Raw genomic sequence first — 13085 nt, forward strand, 5'->3', positions numbered from 1 at the left:
TGGTAATTGAGCAGCTGACATGTGAAATGCAGCTATCCAGACTCAGCCAATAGGGCAGGAGTTAGAAATAGAATAGGCACATGACTTTGAAAGATTATGATTGGTAACTTTGAACTTTGTGCATATAAAATACAGTTAACATTTGAACAATGTGGCTTCAGGGGTTCTGGTCCATCCCACAGTCAAATCCACATATAACTTTTGACTCCCCTAAAACTTAACTACAAATAGCCTATTATTGACAGGAAGATTTTCTAATAATGTAAACAGTTGATTAACACATATTTTGTACACTATTATATACTATAGACTTAAAATAAGTTGGATAAAAAATGTTATTAAGACAATTATAAGAAAAATACATTTAGAGTATAGTATTGTATCCAAAAAATCCATGCAGTTCTTTTTTTTTTTTTAAGATTTTATTTATGCATTTGACAGAGCACAAGCAGGAGGAGAGGAGGGAGAGGCAGAGGGAGAGGCAGAGGGAGAGGCAACCTCCCCTCAGAAAAGGAGGCTGATGTGGGATTCCATCCCAGAACCCTGAGATCATGACCTGAACCCAAGGCAGACACTTAACCAACTGAGCCACCCAAGCATCCCAAAATCCGTGCAGTTCAAATCCGTGTTTTTCAAGGGTTAACTGTAATTCTGTTTTGCTGAGAGGATAAGAGTTATCAACTTATTCATCAAAGTGCTCACTACACCATGCAGAAATCTCCCCGTAACTTCTCCCTATTGGTTCTAGCCATATCTTTTTGCATAAAATACACCTAAAATTACATTCTCCTTTGCTATATTGTCTTCTCCATGGTCTCCAAAAGCTGACGTTCTTCAGGGCTTGGTCCTTGGCTACCTTCTACATTTATTTCCTATGTGGTCTTACGTGACTCCTTGCTTTAAATGCCTCCTGTTCTCCCAGATTTATTTTTAATTTGTATCTCTCCTATGAGCTCCAGGCTCATATCTATGGCTGCCTATTCAACATTTATTTGAAAGTCTAATAAACATTTCAAACTTACCATGGCTGAAATAGAACTCTTGGACTCTCCTCCCCAAATGTGTTCCTGCCCTCCTTCTTCTTCAGCTCAGTAAATGGTCCACACAGTTGCTTAGGCCAAAAATTAGAGGCCATCTTGAGTTTTCTCTTTCCTTCTGAACCCATTTCCAGCCCATCAATAAGGATTATTATATATCCTCCTTTCAACATAATCCTTAAATACCCCTGTATTGCCGCTACCCACTACTTCCTGATATACTACAACCTATCATCATTACAAGTTACCTGGATGATAGCAACAGACTTGTAACTGACCTTCCTTATCTCCTCCTTGCACCTCTCCAGTCAGTTCTCCATACAGGAACAAAAGTGTTTTTTGAAAACTGTTTAACAGTTCCTGTCACTTTCCTATTCAGAACCCTTGAGTGACTACCCATCACACTCAGGATAAAACCCCAAGTCTTACCATGTTCTACCAGACCCTGTGTGTTCTGCCTGCTGACTTTATCTCCTACCATTCTCTGTCTTGCTCACACTGCTCCAGCCACAGTTGCCCTTTTGCAATTCCTTAAATTCTCCAAGGCCCCTGGAATCAACTAAATCCCTCTTACTCCCTACCCTGCACCCTCATTCCAACCAGCTCAGACTCCAGTCTGATAGCAGCGGAGGTGGATTTAGAGAGAACAAATGTACATCCCCAAGGCTCTCTAGCGTATGTAGTAAGTGAGGTTACACTAGAAATTTTGCAACTTTATTATTCCAAGTTTCTGTCATTTGCATTGCTTTCAAGTGGAAGAGGACTTGGAGATTCAGAGCAACAGAAAGACATAGATAGTATCAGTGGGAGAAGTCACAGAATTTCTGCTTAGTGTAATGAGCACTATAATGAATAAGCTGGCAACAGTTACATTTACTTGCGGATAAACTGGGCTCCTTCACTGGACAGTGAGTTCTCCAGCACTGGCAGCGTATGTATCTTTGAGGCTGATCAGGTTGGGGCTCCACAAGTTGTGGAGGAAAAATGTGCTGGAGTGAAGGGTCAGAGAATTGATTTTTAGATCTAACTCAGATTATATAAGTTTTTAGAATCTTTTTTTTTTTTTTCTTCAGGGCACTCTTTCCAAGTCTTCCTCAGATTTATTCTCCTGTATTTGTATTGGAATCTTTCACCAATAAAGGGTAAAAGTTTCCAATATTTGAAGAGAAAGAAGAGCTGCTTTTAGGGTTGACTCCAATGAGATTGCTCAAGTCCCCATCTAAAGGAAATTACTTTGAGAAGTTTTTCTTTCTTCCATTTTTTATTTAGATTTTATTTTGATTAATTTTTACAATCAAAATTAATTAAATTATTAATTAATTAATTAATAAGCAATACATATATACACAAATTCCCTGGTAGGTTTTACTTGTTAAACGAAAAGTTCACTGAATTGCAGAAGTAGAGAGAATAATATGTGGTAATGTCTTTTTTTTTTTTTTTGTGGAAATAGCCTTTTGATTAAAGTTTACTAGAAATGGAATATTCACCTCATAGTTTCCCTTACATCAGAAGCCTTTGAGAATTAGTGATCATGTTTGAATGTTTCCTTGAGGGTGATGTAGCCATTCCCTTATCTTCTCTTACAAAGGCAGAAGTAGGATTTTGTAGTAGAGAACTTTGTTATAAGTGCTTTTAGTTAGACCTGGATAATGCTATTCATGCAAATCCCAGTTGCTTATAACCCCTGAACTGTGGAATTTGGAATCAGTGATATAAGAAAGAATAATTTTCAGGATCTCTGGATACTGAAGTACTTTATATTTGATTGCTTCTGGTAGCTAGGACCCAAATAATAGGATAGCACTAGAAGTTGCCTCCAGCCTGGCAGCTTCGTGTAGCACCAGGGCCTGCCCCAACCAGCATGGTGCTTGGCAGATCAATATGAAATCAGCAGTGTGATCAATATGAAATCAATATGAAATCAGCAGTATACGAATATACGGTTCTAAGGAAGGCCTGAACTCCTTACCCTGCTTTCACCTTGAATCTCCTCTTATTTCTCAATTTTTTCTGGGTTTCTGACTTTGCTGCCTCCTTTCCCATTATATATATCTCTGTCTTTTAGGTTTGACTGCTCCTTCTTCATGATTACTATGTCGACTTTGCCCAAACAAAACTGCTCCTCTGATTCAAAACATACAGTTCGGATTATCTCCTGTATTGATATTCCTGTCTTGACTCGAGCCAGGGATTCTCCTGGAGGAGAGAACTGATAGCAGTACCTCCTCAACTATAAAGGTAACATGAGCATTACATACGTGTCATGGTTCTTGACCACTTGCACCTGGCAATTAAGATTAATTTTTGTATCTGGCCTTAGCAGAAGACTGACATATCCACATTTCTTTTAAAACTAATAATGAAGTACTAAAGAAAGAAAAGGAAGAAGCAGTTCTTAAATGTAATGCACTTTTTTCTGTCAAACTCATCTACTTAGGACAGATCCAAGAATCAAGGATAAGAAGAAAGAGGCTTTTAAACTACATATAGATGATGTTTGAAAATTCAGACCTTAAAAATACATCAGGTTCACTTAGAGCCTCTTTATTTACTAATTTTTCCTCTTAATTGCAAACACATATGTTTTCTAAATGCTTTATCTGTCTTTACTTAACTTATCCTCATAGCAATCCTGTGAGGCTATTATAACCCCCATTTAACATCTGAGGAAATTGTCTTGGACAGGTTACATCATTGCCCATAGTTACATGGCTAGTTTTGTCAGAGCTGGGATTCAAGTTCATGTGTATAGCCACTTTTTATCTTGATCTGTGAATTTTCTTAACTCATAATTCTAGGAAGCCCAGTTAAGTGGTTTCTCAGACCAAGCAGCTTAGAAGTTTCAAATTTGAAAGAAAACATAATGACCTAGGATTCCCAATTTAATGTATTCCTTTTAATAAGATAATTACTCAAGAACACAAATACATGTACAGTGGATTTCTATGATAATGTTATCATAGAAAAATAGTTATTATGGCAGAATAATTGAAAATAATACAGAACTTCAATAATAGAAGAAATAGATAAACTAGGGCACTGCTTTTGAAACTTTAATGTATATATGAATCACATGGAGACCTTATTAAAATGAAATTTTGATTAAGTCTGGGGAGGACAAGATTTTACATTTCTAACAAGTTTCCAGAGAATGCTGATACTGATTTATGGACCCCACTCTGTGTAGCAAGGAATTTCAGTACCTTCCTATTATGTTTGTTAAGAACAGGCCTGGGACTAAAGAGAGGTAGGTGCCTCACTCATCTCTCCTTAGTTCCATCCCTGGATAAGGATCATGTTTTTAAAGACTATTCAATGACTCTTAGTTATTCTTATAACATAATGAGAGAAAATTCAAAAATGAAATTTGCACTATTACTCAATTTGACTTAAAAAAGATATAAACTGGGTTTATGACAGCCTAGCTTTGGAGGAAACATTTGCTTCCTGCCACCCACATGTCTGTCTTCAGTCTCCCCCCAAAATCTCATTTTTTCCCTCAGTAAACATGTAAAGTATTTAATGGTATAGTGGGGGCTTTAGTCAGGGCATCTTCCAAAACAAATAGTAAAGGGCAAATATTTTTAAGAAAAAGGGTAGAGAAATAAATACGTTTTTTATGCAGAATTACGGTTTAGAGTAGAGAATCCTACTTTTTAATATTTATTGATTTGCTGCTTTTTAAGCGTAAGTTTACTGAGAAGCAAAATCTGTGCTTTTTCTGTATTCTAAACAATGTATGTGTGTGTGTGTGTGTGTGTGTGTGTGTTTATATAAATAAACACCCTTTACATTGCTGCCTCCTTTTTAGTAAGGTAGGCCAAGCAGGTTTTTAAAGGGAGGATGGTTTTCCTTTCAACCTTTAAAATTCAGTAACCTGAATCTAGAAATGAAGTGTCTTTCACTATGGAGCAGGGAAGGAAGTAAAAAGGAGGCAAGATAGGAAAGTCTGATATATTTAAAATTTCATTCTCCTGGAGAAGGGGGTGTTCGGCACAGAAAGAATTCCTGAAATCTGCATAGGGGTGTTCGTGAGGATTTGGCTGAACATCACACTGTGCATTTAATTTGAAACCCCTAGAAGTTGGCAAGGATAACTTGTAAAGAATGAAAACTTATCAGTTCTTCCTGAGAATGAGCCCTAGAATAAAGGTTCCTCTACATAAGTTCTAAAAGGGCTTAAAATCAAGCCTCAAAAGAATCTTGTTAATCTGCAGGTAACTTTACTTTCTGGCAGTTTAACACTCTTTAAATTAATACAAAAAAATCTAGCACTCAGCAACATAAAATTCAAGTAAATTCTATCTAGTTAAGCCTTACTTGATAAACAAAGGAGCAAGAGAAAAGTCTCAGAACAAGGACACAATAAAAATAGATCCTCAAATGGCAGAGATGGTACAATTAGCAGACAAGTACAGTGAAGCAGCTATTGGAAATATGGCCCATATAAATAAACATAATGAGAATTTGAATATCTAGAGATTTAAAAATGCAGTAACTGGGTGGGATTAAGTGCAGATTAGATCCTTTGGGAGAAAAGGCCTGTGAACTTGAAAATGGCGAGAATTCATCCACAGGATAGAAAAAGGACTGAAAAAGATGAAAGTAATTTGGTGCCCTATAAGATAAATAACTATGAATCTAACATAAGTGTAAGTGGAGTCTCAGAATTTTGGGGGGAGGGCAAGAGAGAAAAAAAATTTAAATAAATAATGGCTGAAATTACCCCAATTTGAAGTAAGCTCTAAACCCATAGGTCCAAAAAATTAAACAGACCCCAGGCAAGATACATACATCCCAAGGCGCAGCATAAGAAAATCGCTGAAAATCAGTGATAATGAAAAAATTTTAAAAGCTGTCAGAGGGGGAAAGAAATACATTGCATACAAAGGAATACAGTTAAGAATTTAGACAGCAGACTTAAAGGAAACTATTCAAACCAGAATGCAGTTTAATAGCATTTTTTAAGTGCTAAGAGATTGTCAACCTAGTATTCCATAGCTAACAAAAATATTTTAGGACGTTAAGGAGGAAAAAACATAAGAGAGGAAGAGCTTTTTTAGACAAAAATTAAGACAACTTATGGCCAGCAGACTTATGTTATAAGAAATATTAAAGGAATTTCTTTAAGCAAAGGGAAATGGTAGCAGATGGAAATTTGGACTAATCAAAGGAATAAAGATTCCTTAAAATGTCTCATATGTCAATAAACATAAAAATTTTTTTCTTTGTATTTTAGTTTTTTTTTTTTAAATGTAACCCTTTGAAGCAAAAAATAATAACAGTGTCTGTCTAGTGGAGTTATAACATGTAAAAGTAAAGTGTGTGACGACAATAGCTCAAAGAATTGGATGGGGAAAGGAATCATATTATTGTAATAGTCTTAGACATGAAGGTGTAATGTGTTTTGAAGGTAGAGAGCATCCCCTTAAAAGGTTGGAAAAACAGAGTTTTAACTAATAAGAAACCATTGGTGAATATGAAATGAACTCCTAGAAAAAAAAAATCCAAAAGAAGATGAAAAAAAAAAAAAGGGAAAAAGGAACAAAGAACAGAAGGGACAAATAGAAAACCTGCAACAAGATGGTAGAGCTATATACAACCATGTCAGTAATCACATTAAATGTAGATGATGTACTCTAATTAGAAGGCAAAGATAGTCAGATTGAATAAAAAAGGAAGAGTAAACTCTATGTTGTTCTCAAGAAATTCTTGAAATAAGTTAGAAAAAAGTTGGAAAAATATATACAATGTGAGTCCTAGGTAACAGAAAACTGGAGTGGCTATATTAATATCAGAGTGGGCTTCAGAACAAATGATGTTAATAAGGTTAAAAAAGGACACTTCATAATGATAAATAGATCAGTATTTCAAGATGAAATAATAACTTTAAATGCAGCCAATATGCTACATTGTCAAAATACATGAAGCAGAAACCAATAGAGCTGAAAGAATACATTGAGAAATCTATTATAATTGGACATTTTAGCACTGATAAAAGTAATTGATGGGACAAGTACAAAGAATATCAGGAAAGATATAGATTTGTGTATAACAACACTAAACTAATGTAATTTGATTAGTATTTATGAAACATTTCACTCAAGAAGAGCAGAGTTTATATTCTTTTCAAGTGCATGTGGAACGTTCATCAACATAGACCACCACATGCTAATATATAAAACAAGTCTCATTAACTTTAAAGTACTGGAAGTTATGCATAGTATGTCCCCTGACCCCAACAATTAAGTTAGAAATGAGTATCAGAAAGGTATCTGAAAAATCCTCAATATTTGTAATTACACCAAATGCTTCTAACACATTGGTTAAAAAAATAATAATAAAACAGGGAAATTAAAAGTTGTCTTGAAGTGAATCAGAATGAAAACACATAAAAATCCGTGAGGTTTAGCTGAAGCAGTGCTCAAATATTTAACTTTAAATACGTGTATTAGAAAAGAAGAAAGGGATAAAATAAGTGATCTAAATATCCACCTTAAGAAGCCAGAAAAAGAAGAGCAAATTAAAGCCAAAGTAAGTAGAAGGAAGGAACTAATCAACAAGAACAGAAATCGAAGAAATGATCAAGGAAACCAAAAGCAGGCTTTTTGAAAAGATGAATAAACCTGTAGGTAGTCTAATCAAGAAAAATAAAGAAGGAGGAAAACACATGTTAGTAAGTAAAATATCAGGATTGAAAGAAGGGATGTCATTACATATTCTACAGAAATTAATAGCATATAGAAGAAATATCATTTAGAAATAAGTTTGACAACAGTGATGAAACAGATAAATTCCTTGGAAGACACACATTACTGAAATTTGACTCTAGAAGAAATAAAATTAGGGTAGTACCATATCTTAAAGAAGTTACATCCTTAGTTAAAACCCTTTCCATACAAACAAAGCAAACCAGAAACAAAAACCGAAAGAATTCCAGTCCTATAACTGGATGTTATAATGTTGTAACTGATGAATTCCATCAAACATTTAAAGGAGAAATAATTCAGAAAATAGAGAAAGAAGGAACACATCCCAACTCATTTTAGGACATCAGCATTATGTTGATATCAATCAAGGTACAGATATTACAAGAAAACTATGAATAAATATCCTCATGAACATACAAGAAAAGTTTTTTAAAGATTAGTAAATTAAATCCAGCAGTATATAAAAACATGGGTTTTTCCTGGGTGTGCAAGCTTGGTTTAAATTTAGGATATCCCCCAGTGTAAGTAATCACTTTAACAGGAAAAATGGGAAAAAGCTATACAGTACTGTAAATAGTTGTAGAGAAAACAATGGACTAAATTCAAGAGCCATTCATAAAAGGAATCTCTTGGGAAACTAAAAACAGGAGGGAACTTTCTCAACTTGAGAAAAGACATCTACGTATAATCTCTAGCTAAAATCTCATTAATATCACAAGTTAGAATGCTTTCCCCCTAAGATAAGAAACAAGGCAAGTATGCCTACTCCCCTCCTTATGTCTGTCTAGCACTGTGATGGAGACCCCAGCCAGTGTAATAGGCAATAAAAAGAAAGAAATGGCATACAGATTGCCAAGGTATACATAAAACATCTTCATTTGCACGTGACATGGTCATGTATAGAGAAAATGCTGAGCAATCTCTCAAAAGCCACTAGAATTTGTAATTGAATTTTAGCAAGATTATAGGACACAAAGTAGATCTACAAAATCAGTTGTATGTGTATATACTAGCAATGAAAAATTGGAAATTGAGATTTTAAATCTGTATGGAAATACAAAGGACCTAGAAAAGTTAAAAAAAAAAAAGACTAACAAGAACAGAATTGGAACTTTCAAAACTTCCTCTACTTTTTAAAAAATTTATTTATTTGAGAGAGAGAGAATCTCAAGCATATTCCCTGCTGAGTGCAGATCCTGATACAGGGCTCAATCCCATGACCCATGAGATCATGACCTTATCCAAAATCAAGAGTTGGATGCTCAACAGATCAAGCCACCCAGGTGCCTCAAGACTTTCTCTACATTTTAAAGCTTCCTCTTTAAAGCCACAGTGATCAAAGCAGTGTTGGTTTAAAGTAGACATGTTGGGACGCCTGGGTGGCTCAGTTGGTTCAGCAGCTGCCTTCGGCTCAGGTCATGATCCCAGCGTCCTGGGATCGAGTCCCACATCGGGCTCCTTGCTCAGCAGGGAGCCTGCTTCTCCCTCTGCCTCTGCTGCCATTCCGTCTGCCTGTGCTCGCTCTCTCCCTCTCTCTCTCTGACAAATAAATAAAATCTTTAAAAAAAAAAAAAGATTAAAAAAAAATAAATAAAGTAGACATGTTTATCAATGGGATAGAATAGAGAATCCAGAAACAAACCCACACTATATAGTCAATTGATTTTTGATAATTATGCCAAGGTAATTAAATGGAGAAAAGATAGTCTTTTCAACATGTACTAGAACACCTGGATATCCAAATTTTTTTAAAAAATTAACCTCAACTGTTATTCTTCATATATAAAAATATCTTGAAAAGAATCATGGATCTTAAACTGACTGAAACTGATTGAAACTGAAACTATAAAACTTTAAGAAAAAATTTACAGAAAATATTCGTGAAGTTGGGATAGGCAGAGATATCTTAGGATACAAAAAGCATGAATGATAAAAGAAAAATTGACAAATGGGACTCTATCAAAATTTAAAACTTCTATTCTTTGAAAGATATCATTAAGAAAATGGAAAGGTAGCTTTTAAACAGCGAGAACGTATGCACTATATATATATACATATATATGTATATATATATCTGACAAATGACTTGTGACCAGAATATATAAAGAACTTTTATAACCCATTAATAATAAGGCAACCCAGTTAAAAAAATATGCACAAGAAAATAATGAATGGCTGGTGCAGCACAGGAAAAGAGATTCAATATCATTAAACCGCAGAAAAAAACCCAAATCAATACAATGAGATACCACTATGTATTTGTCATAATAGCTAAAATTAAAAATTAAAAAAGAGCACCTGTTAGCTGAGATGTAGACCAGTTGGACTTTTCATGTATTTTGCCATGGGGAAAGTGAAATGATAAAACTATTTTAGAAAACACTTAGGTAGTACAAGGTAAATATTATTGCCATAAGATGCAACAATTTTACTCCTAAATATTTACCCCAAAGAAATGAAAGTCGGTTTACATACACACCTGCACATGAATGTTCATAGCAGCTTTATTCATAATAGCTACAAGCTAGGACCATCAACTAGTGACTAGATAAACATACTGTGGTATATCCATGCAGTGGAACATTTCTTGGCAATAAAAGGGGCTAAAGAACACACAGCATGAATGACTCTCAGAAACATTATGCTGAGTTAAATAAGCCGGACACAAAAGAATCCAAATTCTATGATTCCATTTACTGCCTTGGATTACTACATCAGAAATGTTAGAAAAGGCAAATTTAATCATTAGTGATAATAAGCAGACAAGTTGTTGCCTGCAGCTGAGAGTTCAGTGTAATTGACTTGGATTGGGTATGAGAAAACTTTTGGTACGAGTGTGTTCTGATGGTGATTATAGGGACATATGGATATACATTTGTAAAATGCATTGAAATATGCATGAAAATGCACACATTTTACTGTATATAAACTGTAGTTTAATAATGTTTTATTTTTTTAAGATTATTTATTTATATGAGAGAGAGTGTGAGCAGGGAGAGGGACTAGAAGGGGAGGGAGAGGAGGGGGGAAGAATCCCAAGCAGACTCTGTGCTGAGTGCAGAGCCCTTTGCTGGCTTGATTTCATGACCCTGAGATCATGGCCTGAGCTGAAACCAAGAGTCAGATGCTTAACTGACTGAGCCACCCAGGCAGCCCTAGTAATGTTGTCTTAAAAAGCATTCCACAAATATTGAAAGTTATTTAACTAGCAAAAGATTAACTCTGTCTAATAGTAGAAGACCTCTGTATAAGACTGATACTGAGTCAACCTGAAAAGTCTGTTCAGGTTGTTTCTATACAATAGAAACAATAATACATGAATTAAATATCCTTAAGCAAGGAAAGAGAATAAATGAATTCTCGGTATACTTTCTAGCCTGTGATTTGATATTGGAATAGGACCCGAGCATCCTTCGATTTCACTGATGTACTTTTCTCTCTTCTTAAATTGATATTTGGTAGTGTCCTTGGCACTAAGATGAATCCAGCTAAAATGAAGTGATTACACAGAATTCATTCTGGGTTTTGTTTTATTATTCTTTTGCATTTTTCTAATCAGAATATGTACATAATAACTCCAGTGTCTCTTAGAATCTATTCTTCATTTTAGAAACAGGACCTCTAGATTTTACCTGAGCATATATATGGCCGTCCACCTAGACACTACATTGTTCTGCTTTTCTTGCAGCAGGGTATGACTTTGTGGCTAATAATAGTTAAAAGATGATTGTATAAGGTAAACCCCTTCAAAACAAGCCACATGTCCTAGACTTTCTCTTTTCCCTTTCTGCTTGGCTGGCATGTTATATCAGGTGTAGCAACCATCTTAGGTCCAGAGCTGGAGGTCCTGTACAGGATAATAGAGCCAGTGTAGGTCCATGGTGATCTTGTACAGCATACCTTTCCATGTCACCCAATATTATAACATGAGAAAGAAGAATTTCTAATGAGCTACTGTATTTTTTTAATTTTTTTTTCAAAGATTTATGTATTTTAGAGAGAAAGTGAGCACGAGCAGGAGGGGCAGTGGGAAAAGGAGAGAGATTCTCAAGCAGACTCTGCGCTGAGCACAGAGCCCCACACAAGGCTTGATTTCATGTGACCCTGAGATCACAACCTGAACCAAAACCAAGAGTTGGACACTTAACTGACTGTGCTACCCTAGGCGCCCCTGAATCTCTTTGTTATAGCAGAAAGTTTGTACACTAATTCAAAGGAAAGCATTTAAGAATTCTATTTTTCTCTGTGTACTTTTGGATATATCCAGTATATTTTAGGGGGCAGTCTCAATTAAAATAATTGTTTAAGAGAGTGTTTCTCAAAGTTTAAGTTACTTTTAAACTTTACGTACTAATTATTATTAAATTGATATACAGGTTTTCTTCAACTTACAGTGGGGCTATATCCTGATAAACCCATTGTACATTGAAAGTATCTTAAGTTGACAATGCATTTAGTACATCTAAGCTACCAAACATCATAGTTAGCTCAGCCTACCTTAAACATGTGTGACATTCATATTAGCCTTCTGGGCAAAATCCTCTAACATAAAGACTGTGTTATAATAAAATGTTGAATATCTCATGTAATAAATTGAATGCTCTATTGAAAGTGAAAAACAGAATGGTTGTATGTGTTTTAAGCCTATTGGTCATTTACCCTCATGATTGTGTGGCTGACTGGGAGCTGTGCCTGCTCGGCATCGTGAGAGTTCAGTGTTACTGTTACCAATTTTTCAGTGTTATTTTGTTATCCTGGGAAAAGTCAAAACTCAAAATTTGAGGTACAGTTTCAGCTAGAATTATTTATCTGTTACCAACTTTTCTATAATTTTTTTGTCTAGTCTGTCAGGCTTAAAGATATAAATCATTAATTTATTAATTTTTCCTTATATTTGTATCAGCTTTTGGTTTAGAATGTGTGTTAATGTATTAGTTGCTTTAAACATCTCAATTGATAATTATACTTTTGTCAGAATAATATGCTATGTGCTTTGTATTTTAGCTGACATGAATATTGCTACCTTAGTTTATATTTCCTTATATGTCTTTATACTTATTATATTTGCTCTTTCTTTGTCATGTCTTTTAGATATTTCCTAAAAGTAGAGTATAGCTAGATTTCATTTTTTAACCTAGTGAGAACCTTTTCTTTTAAGGATATTTTAAATCATTTATATTTATTGTCAGAATTGATCTAGTTGGTTTTACTTCATTGATCTTGTTTGAAGATTTCTGTTTTAAATTCTTTTTTGTTTCCATTGTGTTCTGGACTTCTTGTTCTTTGATTTAAAGTTTATCTTCATTTAATTTGGTTCTTATTTTTTCAATTTTTG

The 13085-nt window shown here is 34.7% G+C and overlaps 1 protein-coding gene across 8 annotated transcripts in view; it reads left to right on the forward strand.

Moving 5' to 3' along the window:
- Positions 1–13085, forward strand: part of ZNF438 (zinc finger protein 438) — a 185056-nt gene that overhangs the window by 39408 nt on the left and 132563 nt on the right. For 4 of the 8 annotated variants that reach the window (XM_004777855.3, XM_045069217.1, XM_004777856.3 and 1 more), the window contains one exon: positions 3106–3278. The exons of the other annotated variants lie outside the window; for them this stretch is intronic. The gene's annotated coding sequence lies outside the window, so the exon portion shown is untranslated. The remainder of the gene's footprint in view (positions 1–3105; positions 3279–13085) is intronic. 8 annotated transcript variants of the gene reach the window in all.

The sequence above is a fragment of the Mustela putorius genome, unplaced genomic scaffold (genome assembly GCF_011764305.1).
Source record: "Mustela putorius furo isolate JIRA1106 unplaced genomic scaffold, ASM1176430v1.1 tig00003913_pilon_pilon_pilon, whole genome shotgun sequence".
In the NCBI taxonomy this organism is placed as follows: domain Eukaryota; kingdom Metazoa; phylum Chordata; class Mammalia; order Carnivora; family Mustelidae; genus Mustela; species Mustela putorius.